Source organism: Rattus norvegicus, chromosome 1 (assembly GCF_036323735.1).
Source record: "Rattus norvegicus strain BN/NHsdMcwi chromosome 1, GRCr8, whole genome shotgun sequence".
Lineage (NCBI taxonomy): Eukaryota > Metazoa > Chordata > Mammalia > Rodentia > Muridae > Rattus > Rattus norvegicus.
In genome coordinates this window covers 194,626,644-194,646,777 of record NC_086019.1, presented here as the reverse complement: position 1 = coordinate 194,646,777, position 20,134 = coordinate 194,626,644, and the positions used below count along the sequence as shown (strand labels likewise).

Here is a 20,134-nt window from a genome sequence, read left to right as displayed (position 1 = left end):
AGGGAACAAGGCTCTAACAGTTAAGGTATTTGACCAAGGTCTAGGAATGATCTTTTTATTGTTGCTAACACTCTGAGGTATATGAACTTAGTAACAGATTAACCTGAACATAAGAGCCTCCTTCATAAGAACAGCCACTTGCGGGGCCTGTGTGGAGAACATCCCACACCCCTATGCTCTCGATTTGCAAGGAACACTATCAAGCTGAGGCCAAGGACAGGAGTCTAGAAATCTTACAGCCAGCCAGGAGGTCTGGCCAGAGAGAGCAAACAGGAAGAAGGTGCCTCCCACTGGGCTCTAGGGAAAGTGGCTGGTGGGAATGACTCCAGGGCAGAGTACAGACACTTCCACTCCCAGATAAGCAAGTCCAGCAAGGCAAAGAGTTGGCCTTTGGTTAAAACAAAAGGAAATACCTTTTTTTTTTTTTTGAGAAAAAACGTGTACGGTATTTCAGAGCTTTGCCAAATCCTGTTTGCAATTCCCCAGGACTCCTGACAAGAGGGCAGCCATATTGCCTAACAGAAGGTAGAAGAGGAGACCAGGTCTGGGGAATGTGGGCCTCTTACTGCTGGCCCTAATGGCCTTCAGGAGCCCAGGCTATCTTCTGGAGTCTTCCCTTGGAAAGAGCACAGCCCAGTCTGAAATACAGGCACAGCTCAGGAGGGGTGCAAGAAGCCATGAGACCTCTCAGGAGACAGGAAAAAACAAAACGGCAGGTGCAGAGGGAACCTGGACCATCAGTGACAAAAGAGGGAACTATTGCCCTTCACTATCAAACCTCAATCCAGGACACAAAAGTCAGTTTATGGGAATCAGTGAATGAATGAATGAATGAATGAATGAGTGAATGAACCAAGAAGGCTGTACAGCCTCAAGGAGGTTGATATAATGCAATGTTTGGCACACATTTCAAGCCAAACTTCTACTCATTTCAACTTTGACCTGTGCTTCTCATTTCTTATAAGGTCTCAATTGCTTTTTCAAAGCCTCATATTTATTTTTCCTGCTCCTGAAAAGCCCTGGGCTTCAGTACTGGGTCTTTGCTGATGAAGAAATAAAATGCCTGACCTGGCCCCTCTTGGGAGGTAAATGACTGCAAAGACTGTAGAGTCAGACAGCCTTAGTCAGAACCATTCCTCTGCAGTAAAGAGCAGTGCAGTCTTAGGACAGGTCTGCCCAAAACTCAGTCTCCCCATCTATCACCCAGGCAACGTCCAGACTCATTAGTGGCCGTCCTATCAGCATCTCTCCAACAGGGTGCCTGTCCAGAAGGATGTGCCATCAACATAAACATAGCAGGCCCACGATCCCTCCTTCCTCCCCGAAGAGTGTGCCTCCCTGGGTATACACACTCCTCCCAGACTGTGTGGACACCAGTAAATGGGGATCGAGAACAAACACAGCACAGACGGTAGCAAGTGATGGGATAACTGTTCACAAGCACACAGGATGTGCTAGGCACGGTGTAGACCTGTCTTCGCAAAGAGCAAGCAAGCGCAGCTTCTAGTGATGGCTGGAATATGGTTCATCTCTCAACCTCAAGCTGAAGTGCAGACATATTTAAAGGTGGCACCAGGTGGCCCCTGTAAGAGTTAATTAAAGCTCTGCCCTCAGGAGTGGATTAATCCATTTATGCACCTAATGGATTAATGGATTACCTTGAGAGTGGATCTGTTATAAAAGCCAGTCTGCCTGGGTCTCTCACATGCTCCCAGTCCCTTGTCATGTGAGGCCCTGTACTGGTTTTTACTGTGGCAATGAGAAGGCTATCACAAGATGCATCTCTTTGACCTCAAATAGAGCCACTAATCAAAATAAACCTTTTTGTCCTTTGTAATTCAGTCTGTGTCATTAACTGTTCATTACTGTGTCATTAACAGAATGAGCTAAGGTATCCCTCCACCCTAGCCCACGCCGGACTAAACATTTCATCTACTCCAAAACTCTATATCTGAGATCTCAGCACCAGGTCATGCAGGTTTTGGTGACCTCAAGCAGAATTTAGTGACATGAAGTACAGAAGAACCAGCTGGGAGCCACCCTCCAGAAAGTCTGAGCAGTGGGACAGAGGAGGCCTTTCCTCTCCCAAGACCCCAGGCATCCCCCCACAATATGAAGGTTTGAACTGTTTAGTCTTGAGGGTCCTATCTAATACAAAGACAGCATGATCAGAAACCCAAAGGTCCTAGAGGCATAGCCCCTGGCCTAGCTGAAAAATGGCATGGGGTACACAGGCAGTACCCACATTTTGGACCAACACCAGGAGTGAGGACTAAACCAGGAGGCAGAGGGTGACCTGCTGACTCAGCTCTGGTCGCCCAGGATGCCCTGGTAAAGGAAGGTAGGACATCGATGGCAGGAAGCCTTTGGACAGAAAACTTAACCATCTCTCAAAACCCTGCTATTATTGGCCCCACGCCTTTCTGGTTAGTGAACTCAGGTCTGGGTTTCATGACAAGCTCAGGTGAAAAGTTATTCTCAGGATAAACAGAGAACAGCCAACATGTTTCTCAAAAGACTAAGAAATAAAACCTTCTAGGTCCAGAGAGTAACCACACAGTCAGGTGAGTAACAACATAGGTGTCCCTGATCAATGCAGCACAGAGCCAGGGTCATTCATAGGCTGCAAAGTGGGCCAGCTCTCCAGGTCAAGCATCTCAACAAACCAAATACACAGGTCCATTGCTTCTCCTGAGGTCATTCATAGCCTGCAGAGTGGGCCAGCCTTTCGGGTCAAGCATCTCACCTAATGCTGCGATCCCAGCACACCAAATACAAAGGTTCATTGCTTCTCTTGAGATACAAGCATGGAATTCAAAGGGAGGAGTCACTGGGAATTGGGTAGAATAGACAAGGACTTCAAGTGGAGCCCAGAGTAAAGCTCTCTGTTTATTAGCCATTCATACTCTTAGGCAAGCTCATTAAATTGTTATGGCCCTGTTTCTGAAGCTGTAACACAAGGATGAAATGCATTATCTGAAAAATCAAGAAAAGGTACTGAGCATGTAGCTCAGCTGGTAGAGTGTCTGCATACCACGCGCAGAGCCCTGGGATCCATCCCCAGCACAGAAGGAACTGAATGAGTGACACAGGCTAATCCCAGCGCTGGGTGTGGGGGACGGCAGCAGGAGGAATAAGGGTTCAGGGTCATCCTCTGCTACACAGTGAGTTACAGACTAGCCTGAGCTAGTTGACTGTCCAAAAACAAAACCAACAAAATATGAAAAGGAATAAGAACAAATATATATACATAAAATATATATATATATACATATATAAAAGTCATACAAACAAAAATAGAATGGTGGTCGTCAGATAGTGGAGAAGGTGGACAAGGACCCAGCTGTTTAACAGAGAAAGGAGAGAGAGAGAGAGAGAGAGAGAGAGAGAGAGAGAGAGAGAGATCGACATGCTGCAGATCTGACCACACAACAATATCACTACATCAACACTGCTGAACTGTACACTTAGCAGCACAGCTAAAATGCAAAACTTTACACCAAGTGATTTGTTTGACCACAGTTTAAAAACATAGGTTATCACAGTGCGGGAGGGAGCATATACCAGCGATCCCAGGATTAGGGGAGTGGGGGCAGAAGGACTGAATTGGAAGCCAGCCTGAACTGCAGGGCTACATAGTGAATTCCAGGCCAGCCTGGTCTAGGCAATAAAATCCCTAAAAAAGGGATGGTACTTATCTCACCCTGGGTCATGAGTAAGCAGGAGGTGTGTATCATACAGATACAGAAAAGTGGCCCAAACAAGGTGATATTGATAGCTATCTCCTCTGGATCTCTCTGACTGCCTCTTTGGGCAGGCCAGAACCAGCACCCTTCTAACCTGACTGAGCTGAGAACACGAACCCATCCCAGAAGCAATGAGCTGAAGGCAGGGCAGAAGCCTCCAGTATTTTTATGCAGGCAGGAGACAACTTTGAAATTAACAAAATAAAAATCTATCAGAATCACAGGTTTTTCTCTAGTTCTAAAACCCACACAAGCAATAAAATGACTTGGTATTCTCCTTGTCACACAAGAAGATTTGTCCTTAACTGAAGTAAATGCTTCTCCCACAAGCCAAGCGAGGAGAGGATCTATTCCCTGATCCAGCAAAGAACTACTGGGGAAATGTTCTGCAAAGCTCTAAGTGCTGAGCACAGAGAAATAGGAGGCAGGGTCTGGTCAGACCTCAAGGACAGACTTTGAACATGGCAGATCACAGGATAACCTGGGAACAGAACTTAGGCTTCCTCTAAAAGCCCTGACTTCTCCTTTGGGCCTATAACTGTTGTAATCTCTGGATCAGATTCCTGCTCAACCCCACAGGTAAACATACTACTCATTTAAGGAGCATTTGTCTGAAAATTAGTCATACAAGGTTGATTGGTACTAACTTTACTGGCCCTCTCTTGGCCCACTTCAAGGCTGAAGCCACCAAGAAAAACCTAGGACACTTCCCAAATGTCAAGAACTCTGAGGCTTGAAGGCAATCACCTCAGGAAGGATCATCTCTTCCAAATTGTTGGGGCTGGAGAGATGGCTCAGAGGTCAAGAAAACTGACTGCTCTTCCAGAGATCCTAAGTTCAATTCCCAGCAACCACATGATGGCTCACAGCCATCTGTAATGGGCATCCAATGCCCCCCTTCTGGTGTGTCTGAAGACAATGATAGTGTATGCATATACATTAAAAAAAGAAAAGAAATAAAACTTAAAATCAAATTGTTCCCTCAAACCATGGAAGTCGCCCCAAAGCCAGCAGGACCTCACAGAACCAGATCTAATCTTCAGGTTCTGGTAAGGTAATGTTTAGAAAACAGACTCATAGGCCAAGTAAGTTGGGAGATGAACAGAGTTCAGTCAGGGTGGGAGAGGTAACATAACATGACCTTCCCCTGTTGTGAGAAGAGGGGAGCTGGACAACCAAAAGCCACAGGAAGTCTGGGGCTAAGGAAGGGCTTTGTGCTCAATACCAGGAAGAAGGGAAAAGGATGAAGCTTCTTATTGGTATGAATGAAGCCTCTGTGCCCTCAAATCCAAGAGTGGTAACCAGGTGCTTTTAAATCTAAATGGCACAGACACTGAGATGGCTCATGGACTTTGTGGAGAAGTCAAGCAATGGAGCAACAGCTTTCTCTTCCTGTCTCCTTCTACCCAGATCTCTTCTCTGTGAGCAGAGTCAGGTTCCATACCCTTTGAGTCCCTACTCTAGAGAAAACATAAAGGAGCCTGGCAAACTTGCTCCTAGACAACAAGGTCAGTCAGTAGCTCCTAATGTGTGGGGCCCCTTGCTTTTATACTTGACAACAATAACTAATAACAATAAAATAATAAGCACAGACTATAGCAGATATCAGGAAACATACCGCCAATAAGCAGGCACCTGTGAGGTAGAAAACACTAAACAAAGTGGCTGTTCCTTTGCAAAGCACTCTACAGTCTGCCAGTATCTCCATGTATGTGGCTTCACCAGCATTCACAGCTCCATCAAGCAGAGGGGCCAGGGTAACTACTCCTGCCATTAATTAAAGAGAGACTCCTAGATGGTTCATGACTCCTCCAAGGTCACACAGCTGGTAAAATGGGAGGCAGGGCTCCTCAGATTCAGTCTTTGTTTCTAAATCCTTGGCAATCTCTACCCTGCCCCTCCCCGCCCCAGGGGAAAAGAGTCTTGAGAACTTTGCTTTCCCTTAACTGGCACGCCTGAATCCATTAGCTAGATGAGAAGCTGAAACCCTGTAAGAGAGTGCACAGGGGAGACGGAGAGGGGGGATGGTGCTGAGCCCCACCCCCATGTCCGGAATGGAACCTCCACCACCAGCAATCACAGTGTTTTCTGGAGACCACTGCTCTAGTTTGAGAGGCCCTGCCTTGCAAACCTTTGTTTCCCTGGGCCTTTGTTTTCATGCCTTTCATTTCTCTCAAATTATTTCATAATCTGTGAGAACTTTTGTCATCCCAGGGAGTCGGTGTGGAAATGATGGTTAAGATTATAAACCAAGGACTCACTGGGGCAGAGACAGAAAGAGATCCATCCCCAAGCTGGGTTTCATAGACCTTGATCACAATGGGAGAGACCCAGTGACCTGACTGTGAAGCCTTCTCTCTCTTCGGACAACCTCAGCCACTGACTCTGCCAACTTCTCAAACCGTCTCCTGATTGTCTGTGCGCAGGTGCAGGAGTCTGCCAGACCTGACTGCGATGATCCAAGGACCATGATTTGGGCCAAGGGACCAAACCCCAGGAAAACGCACATCCATGTACACGTGTGCATACCGATGCTCTCCAAGCTCTCCTTGTCTGCTAGCCTCACCTGAAGCTATGGCTCAAAACCTGGCAGCCATAGATACATCCCTTTCATCAATCTCCTAAGAAGAAGCTCTCCTGTGACCTTTGCAGAGCCCTCCACACAGGTCACTACTGGTACTTGGAGTGGCCAATCCTGTCCCATGCACAGTGCCCCTGACCCTCATCCACCAGATGCCTGTAGTGCACTCAGTCACCAAGGCAACCAGAAATACCCTTCTGTGTTTCTAGATATCCCTTCCAGGGGGTACTGACCCCAACCATCAGATACAGATGCACCTGCACTCGCTCTCTCTCTCTCTCTCTCTCTCTCTCTCTCTCTCTCTCACACACACACACACACACACACACACACACACACACACACACACACACACAGAAACACACATGTACACATGACCTTGCAGTCTTGAAGTCATTCAACTGCCATCAACCCTTAACCCCAGGTTCCCAGTGGTTCTGGAAACTAGATGTTATACGTGTCTTTTCTCATGCAGAGTCTGTCTCCATAGAAACAATAAACAAACACCACCAATGCAGTATCAAATAAAACCAGAGGCTGCCTGTGCTGAGGCACCCACACGACCAGGTCAAGTGTCTGGGGTCCTGTGTTGGAGCCCCACTTTGAAATGTGACCCTGGATAATGAGACCCCGCACTCCTGTGATGCTTCTTTTTCAAATGTTACAGGAACTCTTGATCTTAAAGCGTCATTCCAGTTTAAATAGTCCAAGCGTTCAAGCACTGGCAACAGGGGGTGGGGACTAATTCTATCTAGGTTTCACAGAGGCCCGGGGAACTGACCTGTAGACTTCCATTAGCAAAGAAGCCTCTGTCTGAATGACTGGAATACAAGCAGGCCACACTCTGAGGTTTGAGCTAACTTCAGAACTTTCTTTCTCATAAGGTGGGTCTTAAATGCTAGCTGACATTCAACATGGCACGCCAAGGGGCTGTGATTACAGATACCCAGCACTGCACCCAGCTTGGGACCTAACTTTTGAATGACAACAGAAGGAGGACCTAGAGACTGAATCCATCCTAGTGACTGTATAAGGGGGCAGCTGCTGGATTATTTCCTGCTCCAAGTCTCCTTGGAGAAAAAAACGCCCACTCACTTGCCCAGCACAGCCAGCCCTAGTCTTCCTTCCAAACTCAAACTGTCTGTCCAAAAGCATGAGTGAGGACTCCCCTCTGAAAACTACAGGTAGATCTGAGTGGATCAAAACCAGCCAAAGCCACTGTTCCACGTGAAAGAAAGTGTGGCCTCTTTTTAAATGTGGCCTCTACAGGGAGTCAAGAGAAATGAATGGAAAGCTCTCTCTGCCTCATACTGACAACTGTACTTTCCTCTGGGATAAAACAAACAACAGTCTGCCCTGGAACCCTCAGTTTTCCCTGGACTGTTCAATGGGGGCCTGGGGAGATCACAGGGCACAAGGAAACCCACTCGGCAAGCCCCTTCCTCTCCCCTCCTCTTCAGTAGGCATCTATCTTCTCCCATGTTTGTGTTGTGTTTCAACCGGCTACCACAAATTTCGGTCTCTCCACTTGACACCAGAAGACGACCGTGTCATGTCACCACTTTTTAAGAAAAGAACAAGACAGGACAAAGGAGACCAAGCAGGTAAACAGAGAGGTATTCCTAGAAAATCACAGCACTTCTGAAGCTGCCTGTGCAGAACACCTAAAGTAAGAGAACCCTGTGGCAGCTTAGCTGAGCCAAAGTTCGCCTAGGGGGAAGCTCGGCTGGGTCACGTGCTGCCCTGGAGCCCAGAAGTGCGCTCGGCCCCGCTGACGTAACTGTTCGAGAATTTAAAAGTCTCAAACTCGGAGGAAATCCTGTGCAGATCTTTAAGACCCATCCACACTCTTCAGTGTGACCACCAAAGATTCCCCCAAGAGACCCCAACTAGAAAAAAAAGAGTCCAGCAGTGATGGCAAAAGGCGATAATCCCCTCCCCCCGGAAACCTAGAGGACCCCAACACTCCGCCCACAGGCGCTGACTCCTGGTGGCCCACTTGGGGTAACCAGCCTCCGGAACAGACGCTTGGGTCCCGCCAGTTCCCTGACAGACACACTCCGCTGCCAACAGGGAACACAATGTGTGCTTTGCTACTTTCAGATCCGACGCAAAAGTCCCCCTTAGGAAAGCTGAAAGGAGCTTCGCAGCCCCTTCTGGCACGGCTTTGTCTGGCGGCCAAGGTCTTGGGGTCGTCCGTCCCCTCCCTGACCCCACGTGCGCCTGCCGTGGCCACTGCGCACTTACCCGGGATGATCGGGGCTGGCCCTCACGTAGCCGCCTTCCTCCCGGGACCGCAACCGCCAGAGTCCCCCGGACAGGCTGAGTCCTCCGAGCCTGGCGCGGTCCCCACGCGGGTGGACCCAGGAAACGCAAACTTTCCCGGGGCAACGGCGCGGGCGGGCACGGGCTCCCCGAAAGGCTCGGGAAAAGTTACAGCACAAAAGGCCAATGACTGGGAGAGCGCTGGCGACCGGGCCAGGCTCCTCCCCCAGCTCCAAGCGCTCAGGGCCAGCGCAGCCAGCTGCTCGCAGGGGCGCCCGCCGCGCTCTCCTCCCCGGCCAGGAATGTGCTGCCCGGCGCGCCCACACGCACCCAGGGGCCCGCCGAAGCGCACCCGCAGGCTAGGGAGCCGGGAACAGGGCCGCTCCCGAATGCCCCGCAGACTTCTTTCCAGGAGTTTTTGAGTCACAACAACTTGTTACTGATGGGAGTCCTTTTTCCACAGCGCTTTCCCCTGTGCGTGGCCACGTGAAGGAAGGATTGGAGCCCAGAGCTGGGGCGGGGTTGGTTACTGCCTGCTAGCGGGAGAAACCTAAGCTTGAAGTTGGAGGTGGGTGGGGGCAAGGCACTACCTGAAACCACACACTCTGGTCTTGCCTTCTGCCTGCCCACTTGCCTTCCGGATGGACGCTTAGCCACAGAAACTTTCAGTAAGCTTTGCACAGCTGCTGCCCTGCCTTCTCCTTAGCTGTTGCAACCTCGGAAACAGGCGTATTTCTAGGGACTGTGTACGTTTCTATTTGGTTTAGAGATTTTTTTTTTCCTTTTAGGGTCTAAAACGAGTCTTCTCATACAGAGAAGCGGTACTTACCTGCCCACACCACACCTTTTCCTCTGGGAATTTCTGCCGCTAGACCCCACTTGAGAAGAGAATGTGGCTATATGTGGGTGTCAGGCTTCCTATTTTAAGGTTTGTGTCAAAGAAAACATTGCTATATTTTATAGACTCAGAGACCAAAGGGCAGAAGACTCACGGTGACTCGACACTTCCTTTCCTCCCCTTAAAGAAACATGCCCTAGGTTGGAGAGCCCCAGGTGAGAATTCTCTAGGATTTGTAGACTATGCTGCCACAAAAATATTTCCTGTATTTAAAAAAACAAAAAACAAACAAAAAAAAACACCTCACATTTTGAGGACCATTTAAAAGATTCTTGGCTCATTCGCTTGTCATGAGAATATCGGTACTATATTATCGTGGTCATCTCACAAACCAGAACCCCAATCTACTAATTTGCTTAAATGTGCCATCAGCCATTGGTGAAGTACCCTACTTTGATTTCCTGTTGCTTCGATAAAACACTGACCAAAAGTAACTTGAGAGAGGAAAGGGTTTATTTCGATTTACACTTTACACTCCATCACTGAGCCAGGCATGGTGTTGGGTGCAAGCCTCTAATCCCAGCACTCAGGAGGCAAAAGCAGGTGGATGTCTGTGCTGTGCATTTGAGGCCAGCCTGTTCTACAAAGTGATTCTAGGACAGCCAGGACTGTCACACAGAGAAACCCCCGTCTTGAAAACAAAAAGCAGGGCTGAAGTGGTTAAGAGCACTGACTGCTCTTCCAGAGGTCCTGAGTTCAAATCCCAGCAACCTCATCTGTAATGATGTGTGTCTGAAGACAACTACAGTGTACTTATATATAAGTAAATCTTTTTAGAAAAAGAAAACAAAAAAGCAAATCAAACAAACAAAAACCCAGTCCATTATTGAGGGAAGCCAAAGAATTCAAGGCAGGAACTGGAGACAGAAATTTCAGACAAATGCTCCTTGGTGACTTTTTATACCATCCAGAACCACCTGCCCCAGGGGTATGAACATTCCCACCAGCCAGCCTTTGGGCCTGAGCCCTCCATCTAGGCAACAATGCTCTTGGGGTGACAGGCCTTTCCCATGTGAAACCCTCTTTCCCCAGGTGAAAGCCACACACTGGACCTTCATGGCAGAGGACAGTTCTGTGGTCCTTGGAAATGAGAATGAAGCATCTCCCCTCCCCCGAAGGGTATCCATATTTTTCTCCCACTCCCAGTCTGTGACTACCTTCTGTAAACACAATGTGCTGGTTGGTTAACTGTCAGTAGACACAACCTGGGTGTGTGCATAGAGGATTATTGAGACAGTTAATTCTTACACAAAGAGCCAGCCCTTTGTGGGTGGTACCATTTCCCGGGGTTGGAGCACTGAACTGTGGGAGAGTGTGGCGGGCTAGTACTGCACACGCAGGCTGCATCCGAGTCTGCCTCCTCCTGACTGTGGATGTGGTGTGGCTGGTTCCTCGACTCTCTGCTTTGGTGTCACCCAATGACAGAGTGTGTCCTGGAACTGTAAGCTGAAGCAAACCCTTCCTCCCCTGAGTTGCTTTGGGTCCGGACATCTGATCACAGCAATAGAAAGGAAACTGCAGTAATGGCAAGGAACGTTATGATTGCAGGTGGAAACAGGATGAAATCATATGACCTTAAGGTAAGGGGATTAGTGTAGATTATCCACGTGCCCCAGAGAGCCCAGTTCAACCACAAAGGTCCTTCTAACCACAAGAGGGACAAAGAATGGGTGAGAGGGTGGAGTCTTCTGGAATACAAGCATCCTGGCCCTTCTGGCAAGGCTTTGCTCTGTTTGTGTGGAGCTCCTGCTAATACCTTGCTGTGGCAACAGTGCTATACTGGGGCTGAGAAGGACGAGTCCATGAGAATGCGGATGGAAGGCAGGCTCGAAATTTGCGCTCGGTCTGGGCCAGCATAGAAATTACTATTAACTGATTAAATCACAGAATCACGGAGAACCGGCAATCACCACTCCAAGTGCCCACGGGGACATAAAGATGTTGAAGACAGGGTCCTGCCTGGAAAGACAGGCTCCGTTGCAAGTGGAGAGACAGGAAGCAGGAGGGTGAAACCTGGGAGCACTCTTAGAAGATCTTGCAAGAGGCTGGAGAGAAACTCCACTCTCTCCCAGAACTTGCTTCTCCCCCATTGGACCAAAGGCTCCTCCTTGGTCACCAGACTCCTATCCTGAGTTAGCAATGCCACAGTTTTATACACAGAGAAATCCTTGTGATGAGGCCTATAGGAAGAAACATAGGAGGCCAACTATAACTGACAGGAAACACAGAATGCAGCACAGAGACGCTCACTCCTTGGTAGATGCTGAAAGTCCAAAGCGAAGTCTATCTGATAAGCAAATGAACTCAAAGGTGTACTAAGGATGAGGACCCCGAGTTTCAGCGCAGTATTTCTAAAGACTCACGGGCCTCAGGGTTGGGCATTCACAAACGTCAGACAGCATCCGCTCTGCTCCACTGTCCAGTGGCATCTGTAGCACACTAGGATTACAGTTGTATGCATCAGGGCTCGCTTCTGTGCTCAGTCCTACAGCTCGGAGGGGATGGCTGCCATACAGCACCGACTGAAAGGAAACAGTTTACCCAGCACTGGGTGTAGGGAGATCTCCCAACCTCATCTTGCCTGAGTTTCAGATAACTGGCTGGTGTTGCTTTAGGATTTCTCAGTGCCCTCCCCACTAATAATCAGTTAGAGAAAACCAAAAAGACAATAGAAGTCCCTGCTTTAAGAACAGGGTTTGGTTTTCTTTGCTTCCTGTGAACAGATACAATGTAAACAGGCAGTTTCCTGCTCCTGCTGCCTGACACTGTACCTTGTCCAGCGTGTGGCCTCTCCCTCTGGGACTGTGTGTTACAGAGCAATGAAGAGCTAACCAACACAGACATCAAGAGATAGGGCACTGATATGGCCTCGTTAACCATGAAGTGCCTTGGATCTTAAGTAGACTTTACACGTGGTTTGGGGAGGCGGAAAGATGGCTCGGTGGCTATGAATACTGGCTGTTCTTCCAGAGGACTGGGGTTCAATTCTCAGCACCCACATGGCAGCTCACAACAGTCTGTGACTCCTGTTCTTTACACCAGTGCATCTAAAATAAAGTTAAATTAAAACAATCAAAAACCACGGTTTTTGAGCGATAATGGGACCCTTAAGACGTTGGCACCTCTTAGAGACAAACAGAATGCGTTTGACTTTGTGAAGTGGATGGGAGCCTTTCAGGGCCAGCCTTCAGCTTCAGCGGAACTCTGCAACTTCTCCTCTCCTGGTCCACCAACCCTCCTCGATGGCACCCTTTCTAACACAGAGTTACTTAGCTCTGAAGTGAGCAGCGTTGTTTACCATAATCTACTCCTTCACCACAGGCCTAAAAGCACGGAGCCAGCCAATCACTGAAACCTCAAAGGCTGGGGCACCATCTACAGAGACCTGAGTCTTCAGGAGGTGCAGCAGCTTCCTTGGAGGAAGTGAGTCACTGGGAATGAATGCATCCTGAGGCCTTAGAGCTGGCCCCCACTTCCTGTTTACCCTCTGCATCCTAAGTGTGAGTGCAGTGAGACAAGCCAGCCTCCTGCTCTGGCCGCTGTGCCTTCTCTGCCTGCTGTTGTGCATTCTCCACAATGATGGAACCTCCTGGAACCATAAGTCAAAGCAAACCATTTCTCCCTTCAAAAATGCTGTCTATATGTGTGTCTGTATGTGTGCCCTAGCGTGTGTGTGTGTGTGTGTGTGTGGTGTGTGTGTGTGCCTGTGTGTCTGTATGTGTGCATGTGTACATGTCTATGTGTGTAGAGATATGTATAGAGGCCAGAAGTCAATGTCAATGTCTTCCTCAGTCACCCTCCATATTTTGCGTTGGGGTCTCTCACTGAACGGAAAATTCATGGATTAGGCTAGCTTGGCTGGCCAGCAACCTTTTGGGATTGACCTGTCTCCACACTCCAGCACTGAGTTACACTACCACACCCGACTTCTCCATGAGTAATGGAAATTCCAGCTTGGGTCTTTATGCTTACACAGCAAAGAACTCCGCTGGCTGAGGCATCTTCCTGGACCTGGTGCCAGGTGAGCTTTGTGCGCACGTACTGTGTAGCCAGCAGTCTTTGGGGGTAGTGACACCTCTTCTCCCCTTTCCCTGTCACAGTGAGCCGATGATAGGCACGGCCATGACCCTTACTTGACACATGGGGAACCAGGCTTGAGTGATGATGTCACGGGACCACACAGAACAAGGCTGTGTGTCTGCAGAACCCAGATTCCTCCCCAGCCCACAGGAATGAAGGGATACTTGTAACTTTTCTGTATATTCTGCAGACCTGGAAAGGAGGAAATCATAACAAATCCAGGACCAGTGACCTTTCCTGCAAGCCACAAGGTTCCTCACACTCAACACAGTACTTGAAGGAACTTTAATTTACTTTCTCCAGAAAGAATCACTGCTGGGGCTTCTAAGTCCTCACATTCCCTGAAGTGTTGGCAAGCAACAAGGCTCATTCCTCGACCGTTCCTTGACTGAACCTCGGCAACACTTGGTTGTACGGCAGAGAGGCAGATTTCTTCAGGCCTTGAACAATCCAGTCATGGCCCCCACCCATGTTAAGACAAAACGCCAACCTTGAACCCAAAATACACACAGAGAGATGGCCTCGATGGCAGCAATCTGTCCGAAAGTTCTAGCTGTGGTCCCAGGGATTTCCACACCATTCCCTTCATACCTATACAGCTCCGTGTGTGAGTTTAGAACTGAGGTTCTGACCCCCTCCCCCCAGCTCCCATGGGGTCAAGGTGCTCTTGTTCATGAACTCAGCCCAGTCTAAACTTTTTTTTCTTTTTTCAGAGCTGGGGACCGAACTCAGGGCCTTGCAGTTGCTAGGCAAGCGCTCTACACTGAGCTAAATCCCCAACCCCCCAGCCTAAATTTTAAATGTACCCTTAACTAAATAGAAGGCAGAAGCCACACTGTCTTCCTTGACAGATAAAAAGCTTTCTCCGGGAAGCAGAATCGTATGTTCATGTGATATCAGGGCAAGGATGGGAAAGAAAACATCTAAGGAACAAGGGCAAAGTTTTGAGGTCTGGGCAGGACTGAGGCAAGGGAGGTTTCAATGCATTCTCCATAGTAGTACTACATACATCTCATCTACTAAACAACAGACGTCTAAAGACTACTGGACAGAGACAACTGGAACAGCTAAAGTCTTCCACATCCTGCATACACGGTGTCAGTTAAATCAGAGATCCTGGGGCTGGGACTGGCATCATCCTTGGATTTTGGTAGTTTGTCCCCGCATCCCCAGGACTTTGGGCTTGTTAGACAAATACAGTGTCATAGAGCTGTGTCCCCAGTCTTGCCATCAGCCCATTTCAGAGTTCCCTGGCATGTGTCAGTGTGCAGCAAAGATAAGGGTGGCAGGTGCATAGCAAGCAGTGTTCTGGGTGAGCAGTCACTGAGTGCTTGCTAAAGCACAGGTGCCCGCTGAGCAGACCTGAGGCAGTGCCTGAGTCATCGAATCTCTACAAGCTCCCAGCAGATGCCCCTAATCTAAGAAGCCATGTCTTGGGCATCAAAGCCTTGACTTGTGGTTCCGTAGGGAGCAATTTGCCCCCTCAGAGACTATTGGGAGATAGTCACATATATGTGCAGATTTGTGCATGTGGAGACCAAAGGTCAACCTCAGGTATTACTCCCCAGGTTCTGACTACCTTGTACTTTTATTTTTGAAGGGACTTGGACCCAATTTTTATTTCCAGTTGAAATTGATATACACGATACTGATTCGGCCAAGAGGCCGAATACTCAAATGAATCAGACTTCCTACCACCTTTGTCTGAATGCCAGTCATAAACCAGGTATTATCAAGCTATATATACTTTTATATTCAAGTCATAGAGCAGCCCTGACCTGGGAAGTAATTCAACAATAAATATGTGGATAGTGGAGAGGATCACTCCAACAGCAGAACAATGTTATTTCCACATTGACGTTCTCAGCACAACACCAAATCAAGACAGCAAAGAGAACTAAGACCCTTCAAGCCACAGAGAATCCAGGCTTGATTCCTAGCACTCAAATGGCAGCTAACAAACTTCTGTTCCAGATGTGACACCCTCTTCTAGCCTCTGCAGGCACCAGGTACACATGCTACATTTAACATACACACAGGCAAAAACCTTGTACATTTTAAGTTTATCATTATTATTAATTCATTAATTTAGTTATTTTTGAGATAGGTTTCTTTGTATAGTCTTGGGTGTTCTGGAACTCACTCTGTAGACCGGACTAGCCTTGCACTGGAATTTAAGGCACTATACCACCAGTGACCTCCCAGCTATTCTTATTATTTTTAACATGTGTGCGTATGTGTTCTGTGTGTGGGTATGTGCACGTGAGTGCAGGTGACCTTGGAAGCCAGAGGCAGCAGACCCTGCTAGAACTGGAGATAGAGGCAGTTTCAAGCTGCCTGATATGGGTGTTAGGAACGGAATTTGGGCTCCCTAGAAGAGGAGTAGTAAATGCTTTTAACCACTTGGCCATCTTTCCAGCCTTGTCCACTGTAATTTGGGCCCTGGCGATGACCCAATAGACTCAACAGGCTGGCCAATCAGCAGTAGGAATCCATGTTAGCGGCCTGTCTTGGCCTTCCCAGTGCCAAGATTGCAAGATTTCTGACACAGGTGCCGGGGATTAAACTTAGGTCTTCGTGCTTTCACAGAGCTCCATGTCTCCTTAGGCCCTGGGAAACATATTACCTGTCATAATTTGGGGGATGGGGTTGATATAAGACTACTACCATCCTTCTATGCCTAAGAGAGCCTCTCATAACGTTAGCCAGCCCAAAATGTCAGCAGTGCTGAGACTGAGGGACTTTGCCCAGAGTGCCCAGACTAAGCCCGGTGTAAGCAGCGTGAATGGCTGGGTGAATGAGTGAATGGCCTCTAACCGTGATGACTCTACTGTTTGTTGACCTAGCTTGGCCAACAAGTTTTCTTCTTGATAGTAGATCCAGACAGACCTGTATCTGCCAGCAAGAAACACCATTCTACAAGCATCTGGTGAGGGCCTACTGCGTGTAACTCATTACACTAAAGATTAGGGATCCAGTATAGTCTCTGCCCCTCCCCACACTCTCCCACAGTGACAGATATCCACAGAGTTCATGCCTGGGCCAGCGCTGAGCAAGCCCTTCTCACATACCATGACATCGAATCTTCATGAGGCAGGTACCAATTTTATGCCCATCTTACAGTTGAGGGAACAAACCAGAAGAGGCTAAGTAAAAGACAACCCTCCTATCATGAGTAAGTGACAAGACTTGAACCTAGGTCTGTCTACCTCAAAACATCCAAGCTCTGTGGCAGAGGAAGAAAACCAGTCAACAGCTGTTCTTGAAGGCCTCTCTCCTCGTTGGGCAAGACTAGCGGGATTCTGGGTAACTGGAGAAGGAGGAAGGCTTTGCATGAACCTCATCTGTCAGGCATCTACTATCTTAAAGCACAATGTGGTCCCCACCACACCCAGGAGCAGGGGGAGGGGTGGGATGGGCAGAAGGATCAGCAAAATCTGAGGGCAGAGGGACAGAGAGAAGGCTTGCTATCGTTTAGGGCACTTGCTGTACAGCCATAAGGACCAACATTTTGCATGCCAGGCCCCCATGGAAGAAGCCAGGTAGGCTCACTTGTGTGTGAACCTGGCACTGTGGGAGGCAGATAGGAAGATCTCTAGGTCTTGCTGGCTGCTAGCCAGCTAAAGAGGGCAAAATTGTTCAGGGAGAGACTGTGTCTCAAAGGAATAAGGTGGAGTGATAGAGGACACCCAGTGTCTTCCTCTGGTCTCCACCTATGCATATACACCACACACAACCACACCACCACTACAACCATTACACACAACCACCGCCACACACAACCACCACATACATGTACCACACACACATACCACATACAGATACACATATACATACCACATACATATACCACACACACATGCCACATACATATACCACATATTCTCTCTCTCTCTCTCTCTCTCTCTCTCTCTCTCTCTCTCTCTCCCACAGATGCACACAACAACACACCCACACACATGCATCCAAGAGATGAGATTGTGTAGCTCTGGCCACTGTCTCAGACTCCCTGGGGCTCCAGCTTGCAAGTGAGTGCCTTCAAGTCTGACCCTACTCTGCACTTGCACATTTCTCCTCGTGGTTCTAACAAAGGGAGAGGGACTTAGAAGAAAGGACATCAGTGACCTTGGTTGGGCTTTAAAGTCAATGGCCAGTTTTCCCATTTGTATCATCCCTGGTTCCCAGATCCAAAATGCAAAGGGAAAAAATTCCAAAAAGCATAGATTTCTCCCAACTGGGGCCGTTTGACCAGATGACCAGAGTCCCCTTCACAGATGCTAAGACAGGAGACTAAAAGGTGTAAACACTGGTTCTAGGTGGTTTCTAATGGATACATTTCTCATCTTCAGGTAAAACCAAACCAAGGCCTGCACTGACCTTTGAGAAGCAGCACAGTATCTCTGAGGGATACACAGCCCCACTGCTCATGGAGAAACTTGACCCAGACAGCCCTCTCCTCTGAGGTTTCCTCAGTGGACCGTGCAGACTCGCCAGCCAGGAGATGAGGCTCAGGTTTCAGCGGATCTTTTCCCTCGAGGGCTCTAAGCGAGACACCCCTCCCTTGTCAACATTCCACATATCCCCCACATCACTGTAAATTAGGGAATCTGCCAGCGCTCCAGTACTGCTTGCCTGCAGTCCTCTCCCGCAAGAGCATCTAGACACAGCAAGGGAGAGCCGACCGCACAGCACGGAAACTCCAGCCTACTTATTTTACAAAAAGTCAGAGTGAGCCTGTAGGAGCAGCTTCCTTGGACAATATCCAAGGTCAAGATTACCTTGGATAAACTACCAGTCCCTCCATCAAACAATCTGGAACATCAGTCCCTATGGTCCTTCCTGGGGGTGCTCCCTGTGTTGTAAAGAAGTGGATGGCTTTGCTGCAGTGCCGGCAGGGCTGAAGCCAGAGTCACATCAATGACATTTGGGTAAGTGGTACCCTGAAAGGCTCGGAGAAGTCATATACCCTCTCTGGGTTTCAGGCCTCTTATCTGCAAAGTGAGGCTGAAGGTCCCTGGAGATTCGTCTAGCTTTAGTGTGACTAGCTGAGCCAGTCATCAGGTGATGTCCACTGCTAAGGCCAGTGTCCTTACTGCCAGTCACAGGAGCCAGAGAGGCATCTTCAAGATACCCTCCACAGGGGGCCTGCGAAGGCAGTCTGACCTATGTCTGAGATCTCAAGCCTAGGCTTGGCATCCCCGCCCTCCCCCACGTCCTGTCTGCCAGCTCTAGACAGAGTATTTACTACCACCGCTTGGCCATCTACCAGGTGCCCAGCAGGCGCAGGGGCACATACGTTCCACTCCCCACTTTCAGGAGGCCTGGGTGGGCTGACAGTCCTGAGGATCCTGCCAAAACGGCTAAGGAGCTCAGGGCTCGATTCCCACGGCCACGCCCCTGCTCACCCACTAATGTTAGCTTGCAGCCTTTCGCAGCCGCTCTTGGTGAGAGGTTAACCCCAAAGCCCTGGTTTCCACAAGCAAGAGAATTCTTTCTCCACGAGTGCTGGATGGTTTGACCTTGCCTCCAAGAAAATATTGCAACACCGAAGGCTGCGGCTACAGGATAGGGTAGTAGGGGGAGTGGGAGGGAACTGGCATGTGCCAAGGAACGCAGAGCAGATGTATGTGAAGAACTTCAGCAAGTTCCCATTGGCCACTGTGTGAAAATACAGTCTTTACTACGTACTCATGTACCTCAATAGTATTACCACCAGTGTAAACTATGATGATGATGATGATGATATGGTGGTGGTGGTGGTGGTGGTGATGATGATGATGATGATAATGATAAAATACTATTAATGAAAACAACCCCTGATATGTAGGTGCTTACATGGTCACACAGGAGCTCTGATGAGATCTTCATATGTGCTATTTTTATTATACTTTATTCATTTTTTAAGATTTATTTATTTTTATTTACATGAGCACACAGACACATCAGACACATCAGAAGAGTACATCAGATCCCATTACAGATGGTTGTGAGCCACCATGTGGTTGCTGGGATTTGAACTTAGGACCTCTGGAAGAGCAGTCAGTGCTCTCAACCACTGAGCCATCTCTCTGGCCCTACTTTATTCATTTATTGTGTATGTGTGCATTATCTGTGGAAGGGTATGTGTGTAGATCACAGGACAACGTGCAGGTGTTGGTTCTCTCCTTGAACCCTGCAGGTTTAGGCCCTTAGGCTTAGCAACCAGCACCTTAACCCCGTGATCCAACCCACTAGCCCCAATATATGTTTATTTTTATATCATCTGCATAGTAGTTCTCTGAGGTCACAAGTGTTACACATTGTTCTGGATGAGGAAACGGTCCTTGAGAACTTGTGTAATGTTGAAGAGGCCGGCTGCTTCTGAGGTCTGGTCTGACCCCAAATTCTCCTGATAGCTGGTTACGTTTAATTATTCAGTAGACTTAGGGAGTCACACAGAGTATCAAGTGCTAGGTAACCAAGATCCCAGGCCGTGCAAGCCTACCTTCCTTAAGAAATAGGAATGAGGCGTATCCTTTTGGCTAGAGGCCAAGACCCACTGCCTATCCGTGTTGCCCTGACTAG

The 20,134-nt window shown here is 48.5% G+C and overlaps 1 protein-coding gene across 31 annotated transcripts in view; it reads right to left on the bottom strand.

Annotated features, from left to right (window-relative positions):
* Positions 1-20,134, bottom strand: part of Tacc2 (transforming, acidic coiled-coil containing protein 2) — a 211,725-nt gene that overhangs the window by 111,375 nt on the left and 80,216 nt on the right. For 5 of the 31 annotated variants that reach the window (XM_063263565.1, XM_063263592.1, XM_063263607.1 and 2 more), the window contains exon 1: positions 8,575-8,708. The exons of 25 other annotated variants lie outside the window; for them this stretch is intronic. The gene's annotated coding sequence lies outside the window, so the exon portion shown is untranslated. Of the gene's footprint in view, positions 1-8,574; positions 8,709-9,421; positions 9,441-20,134 lie in introns of those variants that run through there. One more of the 31 variants, XM_063263613.1, reaches the window with a different exon arrangement.